General features: G+C 52.5%; 1 protein-coding gene across 1 annotated transcript in view; it reads left to right on the forward strand.

Annotated features, from left to right (window-relative positions):
* TMEM132D (transmembrane protein 132D) overlaps window positions 1-15734 on the forward strand; it is a 1618295-nt gene that overhangs the window by 1194484 nt on the left and 408077 nt on the right. The window lies entirely within an intron of this gene.

Raw genomic sequence — 15734 nt, forward strand, 5'->3', positions numbered from 1 at the left:
CTCCCTTCCTCCCTACATCCCTTCCTCCCTGCCTCCCTGCATCCATGCCTCCATGCCTCCTTGCATCCATGCCTCCCTGTGTCCCTGCAAGCCCCTGTGCTGCTTTGTATTAAATGATAAGATAGTAAATTTATCCCTGACTGTTTTTTAGAGCGAGATCAGTATCCAGTGTCAATAGGAGTGAGCTGATGTTGGAAGAATGTTTGGGTTGGAATCTGTCCCTTGTCATTGAGGCTGCTCGGAGTTCTTGTTGCTGTTCTTGCTGAACAGCAGGAATTGGGTCTCTTTAGGTGAGTTCTGGGCACCCAGGTCCGGGGGCGCCTGAGGCAATGTTTGAAGCATTAGATACCTGGGGCCCAGTTCACAGAACTAATCTGAGACAAGATCCTACACTTACTACTTTTGGTATTCACAGAAGACATTTAGTAGTCTGTGAATCGGGCCCCTAGAGTGGAGGAAACTTTCGATGCTTGTCGTTGACATGTTGGTGAATCTTGATGCTGTTGTCTGTGAGTGGAGTCTCAGGGGCTCCCTGCAGGGGGTAAAGCTGACAGTGGACGAGACGGAATCCTGATAACCTCTGCCGGTGATCGAGATCTGCTGGGATCCGGAGGTGCCGCATGAGTCACCCGCTGGTGATTGGATAGGCTGAAGGAAATCCAGTGAAGGAAATGACTATCGACTCCCATCCAAGACTTCCGTGTGTGGGTGAGGGAGGGTGGCGGACAGTGTCGGAGGCAGCTGAGAGGACCAGTCGTAACCGGAGGCGGGCCATCTTTATCGGCGGTCTGGTGGGGTCAGCTGGGATCCGTACGCTTGTTGTCTCCAGACTGCAGCGTGATCGGAAGGTGGATTGATGGTTGTGCAGGACATGGTGGATTTTAGTGTTGGATGCCGGAACCTGTCATAAGGTCACGGTGCTATTCACTAATCCCCCCACTTTGCAGTCACAATATGTTATTCGAATTACAGAAACTTAACATTGAACAACAACAGACATTCTTAAAAATGCAACGAAATGCTGTCCCTTTGTCAAAGTTATGCCATATGTGGTTGCTTATGAAATGAAATGAAATGAAAATGGGTTTTGTAAAGCGCATTACTACCTGAAGGCCTCGTAGCGCTACTGTTATGCCGTTTACGTTCTCCATTTACGATGCACACCTCGTCTTTCAACTCATTTCCATAACACTCCTCTTTGAGGGTCAGCTCGCCTCTGATAATGCAGTCCCTGCTGTACTCCTGCCTTCCATGTTGTTATAAACGGAAACTGGGCTTCTTTATGGAATGTTGATTCAACGATAGCTGAGGGGAAAAAGCAAAGAGACGCCCAAATATTTCCAAACACTTCTTATAAAAAAAATCAGACCTTATGGCTTTACTAACATTTGTTTCATAAATGGAAATTATTATCCTCTTTCCTGGACTTTGCTCTTTTGCATTTGCTCCTGCTGATTGATTTTGTCACCTCTGTTAGAATATTTGGCCACCATATTAAATATATCTAAAAATATCTCCATTTAGTGAGTCAGGCAATAGCTGATTTCAACTTCAAGGCAATAATGGGTATTTCTGTGCTCCTGAGAACTGGCAGCTTTACTCAAGTCAGCAGCCAATGAGTCTTCTCAGGATCAAAAGAAACCAGCAGGGAGCTTGGATGGGGAGGTCCACCTTCTGGGACCTAAGGGGCTAATTTACGAGAGGCCTGCGCCGCCGGACCGGCACTTTTTGTTACTCTCCAGCAGCGCAGGCCTCTTCATCATATCAAGGAGGCGACGCCGAAGCCACTCTGCGTGGCTTTGCATCACCGCATAGACATGGAGTAAGACAAAGGAGCTCAAGTCGCTGCCTTCCCTGACTCTGCACTAAGGGGGCATTCCATGGGTGTTGTGGTGGGCGTTCGATGGGTGTTGTGGTGGGCGTTCCATGGGTGTTATGGTGGGCGTTCCATGGGTGTTGTAGTGGGCGTTCCATGGGTGTTGTGGTGGGCGTTCCATGAGTGTTGTGGTGGGCGTACGCCCATGGGTGTTGTGGTGGGCGTTCCATGGGTGTTGTGGTGGGCATTTCATGGGTGTTGTGGTGGGCATTCCATGGGTGTTGTAGTGGGCGTTCCATGGGTGTTGTGGTGGGCGTTCCATGGGTGTTGTGGTGGGCGTTCCATGGGTGTTGTGGTGGGCATTTCATGGGTGTTGTGGTGGGCATTCCATGGGTGTTGTGGTGCGCGTTCCATGGGTGTTGTGGTGGGCGTTCCATGGGTGTTGTGGTAGGCATTTCATGGGTGTTGTGGTGGGCGTTCCATGGGTGTTGTGGTTGGCGTTCCATGGGTGTTGTGGTGGGCGTACGCCCATGGGTATTGTGGTGGGCGTTCCATGGGTGTTTTGGTGGGCGTTCCATGGGTGTTGTGGTGGGCGTTCCATGGGTGTTGTGGTGGGCGTTCCATGGATGTCGTGGTGGGCATTCCATGGGTGTTGTGGTGGGCTTTCCATGGGTGTTGTGGTGGGCGTTCCATGGGTGTTGTGGTGGGGTTTCCATGGGTGTTGTGGTGGGCATTCCATGGGTGTTGTGGTGGGCATTCCATGGGTGCTGTGGTGGGCGTTCCATGGGTGTTTTGGTGGGTGTTCCATGAGTGTTGTGGTGGGCGTTCCATGGGTGTTGTGGTGGGCATTCCATGGGTGTTGTGGTGGGTGTACGCCCATGGGTATTGTGGTGGGCGTTCCATGGGTGTTGTGGTGGGCTTTCCATGGGTGTTGTGGTGGGCGCTCCATGGGTGTTGTGGTGGGCGTTCCATGGGTGTTGTGGTGGGCGTTCCATGGGTGTTGTGGTGGGCGTTCCATGGATGTTGTGGTGGGCGTTCCATGGGTGTTGTGGTGGGCTTTCCAGGGGTGTTGTGGTGGGCGTTCCATGGGTGTTGTGGTGGGCGTTCCATGGGTGTTGTGGTGGGCGTTCCATGGGTGTTGTGGTGGGCGTTCCTTGGATGTTGTGGTGGGCGTTTCATGGGTGTTGTGGTGGGCATTCCATGGGTGTTGTGGTGGGCATTCCATGGGTGTTGTGGTGGGCATTCCATGGGTATTGTGGTGGGCGTTCCATGGGTGTTGTGGTGGGCGTTCCATGGATGTCGTGGTGGGCGTTCCATGGGTGTTGTGGTGGGCGTTCCATGGGTGTTGTGGTGGGCGTTCCATGGGTGTTGTGGTGGGGGTTCCATGGGTGTTGTGGTGGGGTTTCCATGGGTGTTGTGGTGGGCGTACGCCCATGGGTGTTGTGTTGGGCGTTCCATGGGTGTTGTGGTGGGCATTTCATGGGTGTTGTGGTGGGCATTCCATGGGTGTTGTGGTGGGCGTTCCATGGGTGTTGTGGTGGGCATTCCATGGGTGTTGTGGTGGGCGTTCCATGGGTGTTGTGGTGGGCGTTCCATGGGTGTTGTGGTGGGGGTTCCATGGGTGTTGTGGTGGGGTTTCCATGGGTGTTGTGGTGGGCGTTCCATGGGTGTTGTGGTGGGCATTTCATGGGTGTTGTGGTGGGCATTCCATGGGTGTTGTGGTGGGCGTTCCATGGGTGTTGTGGTGGGCATTCCATGGGTGTTGTGGTGGGCGTACGCCCATGGGTGTTGTGGTGGGCGTTCCATGGGTGTTGTGGTGGGCATTTCATGGGTGTTGTGGTCGGCATTCCATGGGTGTTGTGGTGGGCGTTCCATGGGTGTTGTGGTGGGCGTTCCATGGGTGTTGTGGTGGGCATTTCATGGGTGTTGTGGTGGGCATTCCATGGGTGTTGTGGTGGGCGTTCCTGGTGGGCGTTCCATGGGTGTTGTGGTGGGCATTTCATGGGTGTTGTGGTGGGCATTCCATGGGTGTTGTGGTGGGTGTTCCATGGGTGTTGTGGTGGGCATTTCATGGGTGTTGTGGTGGGCATTCCATGGGTGTTGTGGTGGGCGTTCCATGGGTGTTGTGGTAGGCATTTCATGGGTGTTGTGGTGGGCGTTCCATGGGTGTTGTGGTGGGCGTTCCATGGGTGTTGTGGTGGGCTTTCCATGGGTGTTGTGGTGGGCGTTCCATGGGTGTTGTGGTGGGCGTTCCATGGGTGTTGTGGTCGGCGTTCCATGGGTGTTGTGGTCGGCATTCCATGGGTGTTGTGGTGGGCGTACGCCCATGGGTATTGTGGTGGGCGTTCCATGGGTGTTGTGGTGGGCGTTCCATGGGTGTTGTGGTGGGCGTTCCATGGGTGTTGTGGTGGGCGTTCCATGGATGTTGTGGTGGGCGTTCCATGGGTGTTGTGGTGGGCTTTCCATGGGTGTTGTGGTGGGCGTTCCATGGGTGTTGTGGTGGGCGTTCCATGGGTGTTGTGGTGGGCGTTCCATGGGTGTTGTGGTGGGCGTTCCATGGGTGTTGTGGTGGGCATTCCATGGGTGTTGTGGTGGGCGTACGCCCATGGGTGTTGTGGTGGGCGTTCCATGGGTGTTGTGGTGGGCGTTCCATGGGTGTTGTGGTGGGCGTTCCATGGGTGTTGTGGTGGGCGTTCAATGGATGTTGTGGTGGGCGTTCCATGGGTGTTGTGGTGGGCTTTCCATGGGTGTTGTGGTGGGCGTTCAATGGGTGTTGTGGTGGGCTTTCCATGGGTGTTGTGGTGGGCGTTCCATGGGTGTTGTGGTGGGGTTTCCATGGGTGTTGTGGTGGGCATTCTATGGATGTTGTGGTGGGCATTCCATGGGTATTGTGGTGGGCGTTCCATGGGTGTTGTGGTGGGCATTCCATGGGTGTTGTGGTGGGCATTCCATGGGTATTGTGGTGGGCGTTCCATGGGTGTTGTGGTGGGCGTTCCATGGGTGTTGTGGTGGGCGTTCCATGGGTGTTGTGGTGGGCATTCCATGGATGTCGTGGTGGGCGTTCCATGGGTGTTGTGGTGGGCTTTCCATGGGTGTTGTGGTGGGCGTTCCATGGGTGTTGTGGTGGGGTTTCCATGGGTGTTGTGGTGGGCGTTCCATGGGTGTTGTGGTGGGCATTCCATGGGTGTTGTGGTGGGCGTTCCATGGGTGTTTTGGTGGGTGTTCCATGGGTGTTGTGGTGGGCGTTCCGTGGGTGTTGTGGTGGGCATTCCATGGGTGTTGTGGTGGGTGTACGCCCATGGGTGTTGTGGTGGGCGTTCCATGGGTGTTGTGGTGGGCTTTCCATGGGTGTTGTGGTGGGCGTTCCATGGGTGTTGTGGTGGGCGTTCCATGGGTGTTGTGGTGGGCGTTCCATGGGTGTTGTGGTGGGCGTTCCATGGGTGTTGTGGTGGGCATTCCATAGGTGTTGTGGTGGGCGTACGCCCATGGGTGTTGTGGTGGGCGTTCCATGGGAGTTGTGGTGGGCGTTCCATGGGTGTTGTGGTGGGCGTTCCATGGGTGTTGTGGTGGGCTTTCCATGGGTGTTGTGGTGGGGTTTCCATGGGTGTTGTGGTGGGCGTTCCATTGGTGTTGTGGTGGGCATTCCATGGGTGTTGTGGTGGGCGTTCCATGGGTGTTTTGGTGGGTGTTCCATGGGTGTTGTGGTGGGCGTTCCATGGGTGTTGTGGTGGGCATTCCATGGGTGTTGTGGTGGGTGTTACCACTCGAGACGCATGGACTTTGGCTCTCCCCAGATTTTCTTAATCACATAAACCTCTGGCAGCAACAAAACCATGTAATGAGGACAAATATTTTTGCCTGTGCCTCATCTGGGTTGTGTTTGTTTTTAGGTCTCCTTGAGGTTCCAAAAGGTGGACTTCTTTTTTGGTATCGGATTTATCATTGAAGGACAAAAATGAGTCCACACATCAATTCCCAATGGACTTTTTCATCTTTTACCTCAACATTGTCCAATTATTACCTCAAATAAGCGGTCCATTAAAATTCTGAGTTTATAATGAACTGTAATGAGAAGACCTGCTGCATCCCCCACTCCTGTTCACTCCCTGTCCGTCTCGGTGTACGACGTCTTGACTCAAGATCACTCCATATCCGCGTGCCTTTGAGACATGCATGAAGCTGATCTTCTTGTGCAGTTATTCGGGACCCACAGTGAATGGACTATTTTAAAATCTTCCAATATTGTCGGTAATGTGCGGCGGGTCTCGTCAGTTACTCCATGGCTGGTCGTTCGGTGATGCTTGGTTGTCAGTGCTGGCGATGGACAACCCTCATTACAAACAAGTCTTATGTGAATTTAATAGCTATAAGTTACAATTAGTTGCAGAGTACTGCATATTATGGTGTTAGTATTATTGTGAGCCATAACAGTTATATATGCAAGTATGTGGCGTTATAATGCAATGATCCATAGGTCAGCACGTTTTTTGCTGATCTACATAATGAAAGCAATTTACGGTCCGAATTGTTTGCAATTTGAGGGTTGAAAGCTGAGGATTGCGCTTGAGGGTGCATTTGTTTTCTAGGCTTTGTTGATGCTGGTGGTGCAATGGAAGTGTTTCGGTTCCTGGGTGCTTCTATTAGTGATTAGAGCTTGGTGGCTTGTACTGAGAAAGCAGAGCCTCCTACGGATTTCTTATTGTCAGTTGGTATGCTGATAAATGGTGCGAGCCTGGAGCGCAGAGCTCTGTTTGGTGAGTATTGCTTGAATGCACTTATAGCGGTCATTTTCCTTGGCAGGCTCTCTGGCGGTGCCTGACTGCCTCAAACTTTGCCCTTCTAGCTATAGGTATCCGGAGGAGTGGATACAGGACTGGAGTCATGCGTTCTCTTGGATTAAGGTGGAAAAGAAGGCTTGCAGCAGCATTTTGGATCAGTTTATTCTTCGTATAACGGCTGCAGGTGTGCCAAGGTACAGGCTGTTGCTATAGTCGAGCTTGGAGATTACGAGTGTGAGGATAGCTTGCAGTTTATGGTGGCATGCGCAGTATGAGAAGATGCAACTCTGGGCCCAATTCACAGAACTAACTTAAGACAAAATCCTAACTTAAGTCTGTCTCAAGTCTGTCTTAAGACAAACTTAAGACAAAATCCTAAATTCTGTGAATACCAAAAGTAGTACGTTTAGGATTTTGTCTTAAGTTAGTTCTGTGAATCGGGCCCATAGTGTTTTCATTCTGCAGAAGGTACTTATTTTGAAGGTGTTAGCATGCATTGTCAAGACTAGATCTAAATCCATGGTCACCCCCTAGGTTTCTAAGTTCTCTTGATGTTGTTGGAGGCACTTCCAATTCCTTAGGCAATAAGGCAGTAGGCTAATAGTTTTGCCATTGTCCATGTGGTAAGAAAAGAGAAAGGCGCCTGGTGGGTCTGGAGTCTGGCGGGTGATGGGGTCTACAAGTATTGGGAAAACCCGGCTCCTTGTGGGTCTGGGCTCCGGAAGATGATAGGCTCTACAAGTGTTGGGAACACTCGGTTCCTGATGGGTGTGGGCTTCAGCAGGTGATGGGGTTTACAAGTGTTGGGATCACCCGGCTCCTTTTGGCTCCGGCAGGTGATTGGGTCTACAAGTGTTGGGAACACTCGGTTCCTGATGGGTGTGGGCTTCAGCAGGTGATGGGGTCTATAAGTGTTGGGAACACCCAGCTCCCGGTGGGTATTGCCTCCAGCAGGAGATGGGGTATACAAGTATTGGGAATACCCGACCCCTGGTGGGTCTGGGCTCCGGCAGGTGATGGGGTCTACAAGTTTTGGGAGCACCCGGCTCCCGGTGGGTCTGGGCTCTGGCAGGTGATAGGGTCTACAAGAGTTGAGAACATCGGGCTCCTGGTGAGTCTGGGCTCTGGCAGGTGATGGGGTCTACAAGTGTTGTGAACACCCGGTACCTGGTTGGTCTGGGCTCCGGCAGGTTTTGGGGTCTACAAGTGTTGGGAACACCCGACTCCTGGTGGGTCTGGGCTCCGGCAGGGCGAGTGGTGGTTTCTACAAGCGTTGGTAACACCCACCTCCTGGTGGCTCTGGCAGGTGATGGGGTCTACAAGTGTTGGGAACACCCAGCTCCTGGTGAGTCTGGGCTTCAGCAAGTGATAGTGTCTACAAGTGGTGGGAACACCCGGCTCCTGGTGAGTCTGGGCTCCGGCAGGTGATGGTTCTACAAGTGTTGTGAACACCCGGCTCCTGGTGGGTCTGGGCTCCGGCAGGTGATGGGGTCTACAAGTGTTGAGAACACCTGGCTCCTTGAGGGTCTGGGCTCCGGCAGGTGATGGGGTCTACAAGTGTTGAGAACACCCGGCTCCTTGAGGGTCTGGGCTCCGGCAGGTGATGGGGTCTACAAGTGTTGAGAACACCTAGCTCCTGGTGGGTCTGGGCTCCGGCGGGTGATGGGGTCTACAAGTGTTGAGAACACCTGGCTCCTGGTGGGTCTGGGCTCCGACAGGTGATGGGGTCTGCAAGTATTAGAAACACCCGGAACCTGGTGGGTTTGGGCTTCGGCAGGTGATGGGGTCTACATGTGTTGGGAACACCCGGCTCCTGGTGAGTCTGGGCTTCGGCAGGTGATAGGGTCTACAAGTGGTGGGAACACCCGGCTCCCGGTGGTTCTGGGCTCCGGCAGGTGATGGGTTCTACAAGTGTTGTGAACACCCGGCTCCCGGTGGGTCTGGGCCCTAGCAGGTGATGGGTTATACAAGTGTTGGGAAAACCCGGCTCCTGGTGGGTCTGGGTTCCGGCAGGTGATGGGGTCTACAAGTGTTGAGAACACCCGGCTCCTGGTTGGTCTGGGCTCCGACGGGTGATGGGGTCTACAAGTGTTGGGAACACCCGGCTTCTGATGGGTCTGGGCTCCGGCAAGTGATGGGGTTTACAAGTGTTGGGATCACCCGGCTCCTTTTGGCTCCGGCAGGTGATTGGGTCTACAAGTGTTGAGAGCACCCGGCTCCTGATGGGTCTGGGCTCCAGCAGGTGACGGAGTCTACAAGTGTTGCGAACACCCGGCTTCTGGTGGGTCTGGGTTCCGGCGGGTGGTGGGTTCTACAAGTGTTGGGAACACCCGGCTCCTGGTGGGTTTGGGCTCTGGCGGGTGATGGGGTCTACAAGTGTTGGGAACGTCCGGTTACTGGTGGGTCTGGGCTCCAGCGGGTGATGGGTTCTACAAGCGTTGGGAAAACCGGGCTCCTGGTGGGTCTGGGCTCCCGCGGGTGATAGGGTCTACAAGTGTTTGGAACACTCGGTTCCTAGTGAGTCTGGGCTCCGGCAGGTGATGGGGTCTACAAGTGGTGGGAACACCCAGCTCCTGGTGGGTCTGGGCTCCGGCGGGTGATGGGGTCTACAAGTGGTGGGAACACCCAGCTCCTGGTGGGTCTGGGCTCCGGCGGGTGATACGGTCTACAAGTGGTGGGAACACCCAGCTCCTGGTGGGTCTGGGCTCCAGCGGGTGATAGGGTCTACAAGTGGTGGGAACACCCGGCTCCTCGTGGGTCTGGACTCCGGCAGGTGATAGGGTCTGCAAGTGTTGGGAACACCCGGCTCCTGGTGGGTCTGGGTTTTGGCAGGTGATGGGGTCTACGAGTGTTGTGACCACCTAGCTCCTGGTGAGTCTGGGCTCCGGCGGGTGATAGGGTCTACAAGTGGTGGGAACACCCGGCTCCTCGTGGGTCTGGACTCCGGTGGGTGATAGGGTCTGCAAGTGTTGGGAACACCCGGCTCCTGGTGAGTCTGGGTTTTGGCAGGTGATGGGGTCTACGAGTGTTGTGACCACCTAGCTCCTGGTGAGTCTGGGCTCCGGCGGGTGATAGGGTCTACAAGTGGTGGGAACACCCGGCTCCTCGTGGGTCTGGACTCCGGCGGGTGATAGGGTCTGCAAGTGTTGGGAACACCCGGCTCCTGGTGGGTCTGGGTTTTGGCAGGTGATGGGGTCTACGAGTGTTGTGACCACCTAGCTCCTGCGGAGTCTGGGCTCCGGCGGGTGATAGGGTCTACAAGTGGTGGGAACACCCGGCTTCTCGTGGGTCTGGACTCCGGCGGGTGATAGGGTCTGCAAGTGTTGGAAACACCCGGCTCCTGGTGGGTCTGGGTTTTGGCAGGTGATGGGGTCTACGAGTGTTGTGACCACCTAGCTCCTGGTGAGTCTGGGCTCTGGCGGGTGATAGGGTCTACAAGTCTTGGGAACACCCGGCTCCTGGCGGGTCTGGACTCCGGCGGGTGATAGGGTCTGCAAGTGTTGGGAACACCTGGCTCCTGGTGGGTGTGGGCTCCGGCGGGTAATGGGGTCCCACAAGTGTTGTGAACACCCGGCTCCTGGTGGGTGTGGACTCCGGCGGGTGATAGGGTCTGCAAGTGTTGGGAACACCCGGCTCCTGGTGGGTGTGGGCTCCGGCGGGTAATGGGGTCTACAAGTGTTGGGAACACCCGGCTCCTGGTGGGTGTGGGCTCCGGCGGGCAATGGGGTCTACAAGTATTGGGAACACCCGGCTCCTGGTGGGTCTGGGTTTTGGCAGGTGATGGGGTCTACGAGTGTTGTGACCACCTAGCTCCTGGTGAGTCTGGGCTCCGGCGGGTGATAGGGTCTACAAGTGGTGGGAACACCCGGCTCCTGGTGGGTGTGGGCTCCGGCGGGTGATAGGGTCTGCAAGTGTTGGGAACACCCGGCTCCTGGTGGGTGTGGGCTCCGGCGGGTAATGGGGTCTACAAGTGTTGCGAACACCCGGCTCCTGGTGGGTCTGGGCTCTGGGGGCTACAAGTGTTGCGAACACCCAGCTCCTGGTGGCTCTGGCAGGTGCTTCATCCTCGAAGTGAGATTTATCTTACGAGAAGTGGTTTATAAGTTCATTATTTCTTCTTGTCATTAGCCAGCCCCTCATCTTGAAGAAGGCATTGTTCAACACTTGTCTCACTGTGGAGGCAGACGCAGTGGGAGGCGCTGTCTGCAAAGCGCTTTGAATATTGCATGAGCAATAAATCACTCCGAACCTTAAGGAGAATGCTAATTAGTTCCATTAGCCAAATAAGGCGCTTGACACGACATTTTGCTGATGGAAGAGAGAACATCGAATGACCTATTTCAAGTTTTAAACAATAATCAGTCTATAATTCTTTTAATGTTCGGGGTCATTGCACTGTGGCCCAGTTCTGGACCTTGCTGTGGTGTGTGTGTGTGTGAGTGTGAACTTTTCTTGTGTAGCTGCCTGCACAGCTTCGTTCGCTATCATGCGTGTGCGATGCCTGTTCGGCGGGATCTACATGGCCGCCCTGCTCGTATGTAGTGCCTGTGGGCTGCCATGCTTGTGAGTAGCTGGTATGCTTGTGCACACTGCCATGCGTGTGTGCGGCTGCCATACTTGTGTGCATCTATCATGCTTGTGTGTGGCTGCTATGCTTGTGCACGTCACCCATGTGTGTGCGTCTGCATGTTTGTGTACACTGCCATACGTATGCTTGTGTGCAGTTGGTATGATATTGTGTATGTACATCCTTGTAGGCTGCTACTTTGCATGTGTGAGGATACCATGTCCATGTGGCGGTGCCATGCTTGTGTACAGCTGCTGTGTTCTCCTGTCATGCATGTTTGCGGAGTAGCATAATCTTAGAGGCGTGGGGTACGTGTGCCCTGCGGCCGCCTAAGACCTTCCTAACAGTCGCGTCCTGGACATGCAGCCCCAGAGGCAGAGCTGCCAGGCCGAGCCACTGAGGCCCATTGAGAAAGTTCTGCATGGAAGGCCTAGTTCGCGGAAGGAGGAGAGGAGAGTGGGGTCGCGCCCCCAGGTAACGTGGATCACTACCTGGGTGGGGTACGGGCTCGAGGGACACTCTCTCGGCCTCCCAGTTGTGAGCCTTTACATTGGCTCAGATTGGGGCCCGTACTGGCCAACGGAGTGGCCGTACTGGGGCCCGAGTGAGAAGCTGTACTTTATGTCATTGTGGATACGTGTGGGGGGCAACTGTTATCAAAGAGGCTGGTTGTCGTAATACACTTTGTCAATATTGCTGCTAACGAACTGCCGAACTGTCTTATGACGCCTGACATTATTTCTGCATAACGAAGTACACAATTGTAGCGCTAAGCATTGCATTATTTCTCCATTGCAAAGTACATTATTGTAGCTACGCATTGCATTATTCCTTGATTGCAAAGTACATTATTGTAGCTACGCATTGCATTATTCCTTGATTGCAAAGTACATGACTGTAGCGGCATGCATTGAATTATTTCTTCATTGCAAAGTACGTGGTTGGGGTGTGACGCATTGCATTATTCCTTGATTGCAAAGTACATGACTGTAGCGGCATGCATTGAATTATTTCTTCATTGCAAAGTACGTGGTTGGGGTGTGACGCATTGCATTATTCCTTGATTGCAAAGTACATTATTGTAGCTATGCATTGCATTATTCCTTGATTGCAAAGTACATGGTTGTAGCGGCATGCATTGAATTATTTCTTCATTGCAAAGTACGTGATTGGGGTGTGACGCATTGCATTATTCCTTCATTGCACAGTACATGATTGTAGCGGTACGCATTGCATTATTTCTCCCATTGCAAGGTACCGGGGTGTATCGTTACGCATTGTATTATTTCTCCTTTGCCCAGCACAGGATTGTATCATTACAAAGTGCATTATTGTTTGACCATTGCAACATGTGTGATTCTAGATTTGCGACCAGCATAGCAATTTGAAAGCGGTGGTTGGGATTTGAACCTACCAGCCAGCCTGAACAAATATGGCCCTTTCTTATATGTTGACTTTTCTATTGTGTGGCCTGATCATATATCTTTTTTATAAAGTTTATACTTTTTTTATTAAACTCGTGTGGAGTCCATTTGTGGTGTCACCTGTGGGTTGCTGTGGGCGTGGTTGCACATACTGAGCACCCGTGCCTTGGAGATCGGTCTGGATGCTCGTGCAAAGCTACTAAGGGGGTGAGCAGGACTTTCTCAAACGATGTCCTTACTTGGACGATGTCCTTACTTGGCCTACGTTGAGTGTGTCCTGGGCCTCGCATGTGGTGACAGTGGTGCAGGACGGGGACTCCGGCTTCCAACAATGGCCATAGGGGTTATGAAGTCGTTGAGGAGGTTGCTGAAGGTGCCGCGTGGTCTGGGGTTGGTAGGCGAGGGTGCCTATGATGCTTGGTGAGAGGTCCTCCTTGAAGGCCATGGCTACGTCGGTAGATGTGGTGCAGGTGATGGTCTCCTTGTGAAGTATTACAAGGTCTCGTCCTGTGTTCTGTAGCCTGTCCTGGCAGATGATCTTGTATCCCAGAGGGACGACTACAGCGATGTAACGGGCAGAGTTCAGGGAGAGCCAAATCTCTGTGTGAAACATCACCACCGGTGAATGGATGTCTAGGAGGTCCCATACATCTGCGGCATGCTTGGGAGGTGTCTGGGGTTGAGGAGCATGCATGTGGAGGGCGGAGTTGGAGTGTTGCTATAGCAGAAGTGGCAGTGGGTGCAGGAGGAAAGTTTGCGGAGAGGGGTGTGGTGTTGAGATCTAGCAGGTCAGAGGTTCTGTAGCGGTGGATGTTAGACGAACCAGGGTCCGTGGTGCAGGGCGTGGTCCAGGCGGGTGCAGAGGGTTTAGCCAGTGGTGCTGTCACGCTGCAGCCACCATTAAGTAGGTCCTGGGTGGGGGACGAGTGCGCGGGCTGGGCTAGGGAGGGGTGGGAAGCAGAAGGTGAGAGAAGTGCAAGGAAGACATGGGAGAAACAGGTAAGGAGTGCGAGAGGAGGGATGTGGGAGGGTGTTGGAGGGGGCGGCAGGGGAGAAGGGCAAAAAGCATGTGTCGTGTCTTTGATATTCTGTGGTGCTAGTACCCTCGTGGTTGTAGGCGGACTCCAAACAGGAATTAGGTATTCTGCTGGAAGGTGTTATGGTCTGGTTATGAACGTTATAATTCAATGCATGCAGAGCGTGATCGTACATTGAAGAATAAAGACGTCTGTTACAGAGCTCTGTGTTTGGTGTTTTCATTTGCATTCTCCGGGCCTGTGAGGATACTACAGTACCCAAAAGGCAGAGCGGGAGAAAGGCACAAAAAGGAAATAAAAAGGCAGAAACAATGAGGCAAAACAACAAAAAGGCAACAAGGAAAATTGAAAAAAAGAGGCCTATTACATCTGTTGCAGATGTAATAGACCTAAAGCCGATCTGATACATATGTTGGCGACATGTTGTTTTCTAGATAATTTTAAACGAGAAGTCTCCAACTGTCTATCGGCAATATTCAAAGTTGATATAGAGATCAGCATAGCAGAAATCGTGTTAGGGGTAGATAAAGCTACTAGACCTATAGCCATGCAGGGACTCATATATATTGCTATGGCAGTCTTTAGAATCTGTCTAACCTCCGCATGGCTGGACCAATGTCCACCCACATTTCAACAGTGGCTGATGCGTTTCTTAGCAACATATAATCTCGAAATTTCCATTTATAGCCGGAAAGGTATCAGAAAAAAGGCAAAGGGATTGAAAATTTGGGAACCAGTTAGACTATGGCTAGGGAATCCAGCATTGATAAACTAGGTTGAGATATATCGAATGCTCTATAAATGTTATTATGTATTTCTTTTTGCCTTTTTTTTTTTTTTTACTCTTCGAATCCTGTATCTTTCTAATTTCCTTTACAACTTTTTATTTTTTTTATTGTTAAATTTCAAATATTTCAAAATGCACCCTGTACCGGGAAGAGGGGTGGTCAGGGGGGGTTGAGGGGGGGGTGGGTGAAATAAGAGGAAGGGTTAAAAACTCAATAAAGATTTGTTAAAAAAAAAAAAAAAAAAGGAAAGAAAGAGGCATAAAAGCAGAAGAGAAAAAGTGAGGAACAAAAAAGGTAGAAAGGCAAAAAAACAAATAGAGAGGTAGAAAAACTATATGATAGGCAGAAAGAGGAGGCAAAATCACAATGGAGAGAGAAGCCGAGAGAGATGTGAGAAACGTGAAGATGAGGTAAGAGAGATGAGGTGAGAGAGTGAAAAGGCTGACCTTTTGGAGGACCAGTCCAGGCATGTGGGAGCTGGGGCCAAAGGCACAAAGGCTGGGTCCAGGAGGGCCAGAGGACCAGTCCAGGTGAGTGGTAGCTGGGCCTAGGCACCTGCTTAATGGAGATGCGCACTGGCCACAATTAAGTAGGACCTGGGTGGCGGAGGAGCACATGGGGGATTGGCCAGGGAGGGCACAGCTGGTATCCTTGTACAACTGACATGCATGTGCGTGGCTACCATGCATGTGTGTGGTTGGTATGTTTGTGTGTCACTGCTGTGCTTCTGTGTGGTTGTCATGAGTGTGTGTGACTCATCTGCGTGCATGCAGTTGCTGTGCATGTCTCTAGCTGCCATGCTTATGTGCAATTCCCATGAAATTGTGCGGCTGTCATATTTGTGAATGGCTGCTATGCTTCTTTGGTTCTGGTATGCCTATATGCGACTGTTATGCATGTGTGTGGCAGCCTTGCATGGGTGCAGATTATGCATGTGGGCTTATGTGCACTTGCAATGAGTGTGAACAGCTGGTATGCTTGTATGCGGATGCTATGCCTATGTGTAGCTACTATGAATGTGTGCAGCTGGCATGTGTGTTTGTGGCTGCCATGCATGTGTGCAGATGCATGAATGTGTGCAGCCGCCGTGCATGTGTGCGGCTGCTGTTCTTGTGTTCAGCGGTCATGCATGTGCGGCTGCTATCATTGTATTTAGTAGTCATGCATGTGTGGCTGCTATCATTGTGTTCAGCGGTCATGCATGTGTGTTGCTGCTGTTCTTGTGTTCAGTGGTCATGTGTGTGCGGCTGCTATCATTGTGTTCATTTGTCATGCATGTGTGTGGCTGCTGTTCTTGAGTTCAGTAGTCCTACATGTGTGCGGC

Source organism: Lissotriton vulgaris, chromosome 11 (assembly GCF_964263255.1).
Source record: "Lissotriton vulgaris chromosome 11, aLisVul1.2, whole genome shotgun sequence".
In the NCBI taxonomy this organism is placed as follows: domain Eukaryota; kingdom Metazoa; phylum Chordata; class Amphibia; order Caudata; family Salamandridae; genus Lissotriton; species Lissotriton vulgaris.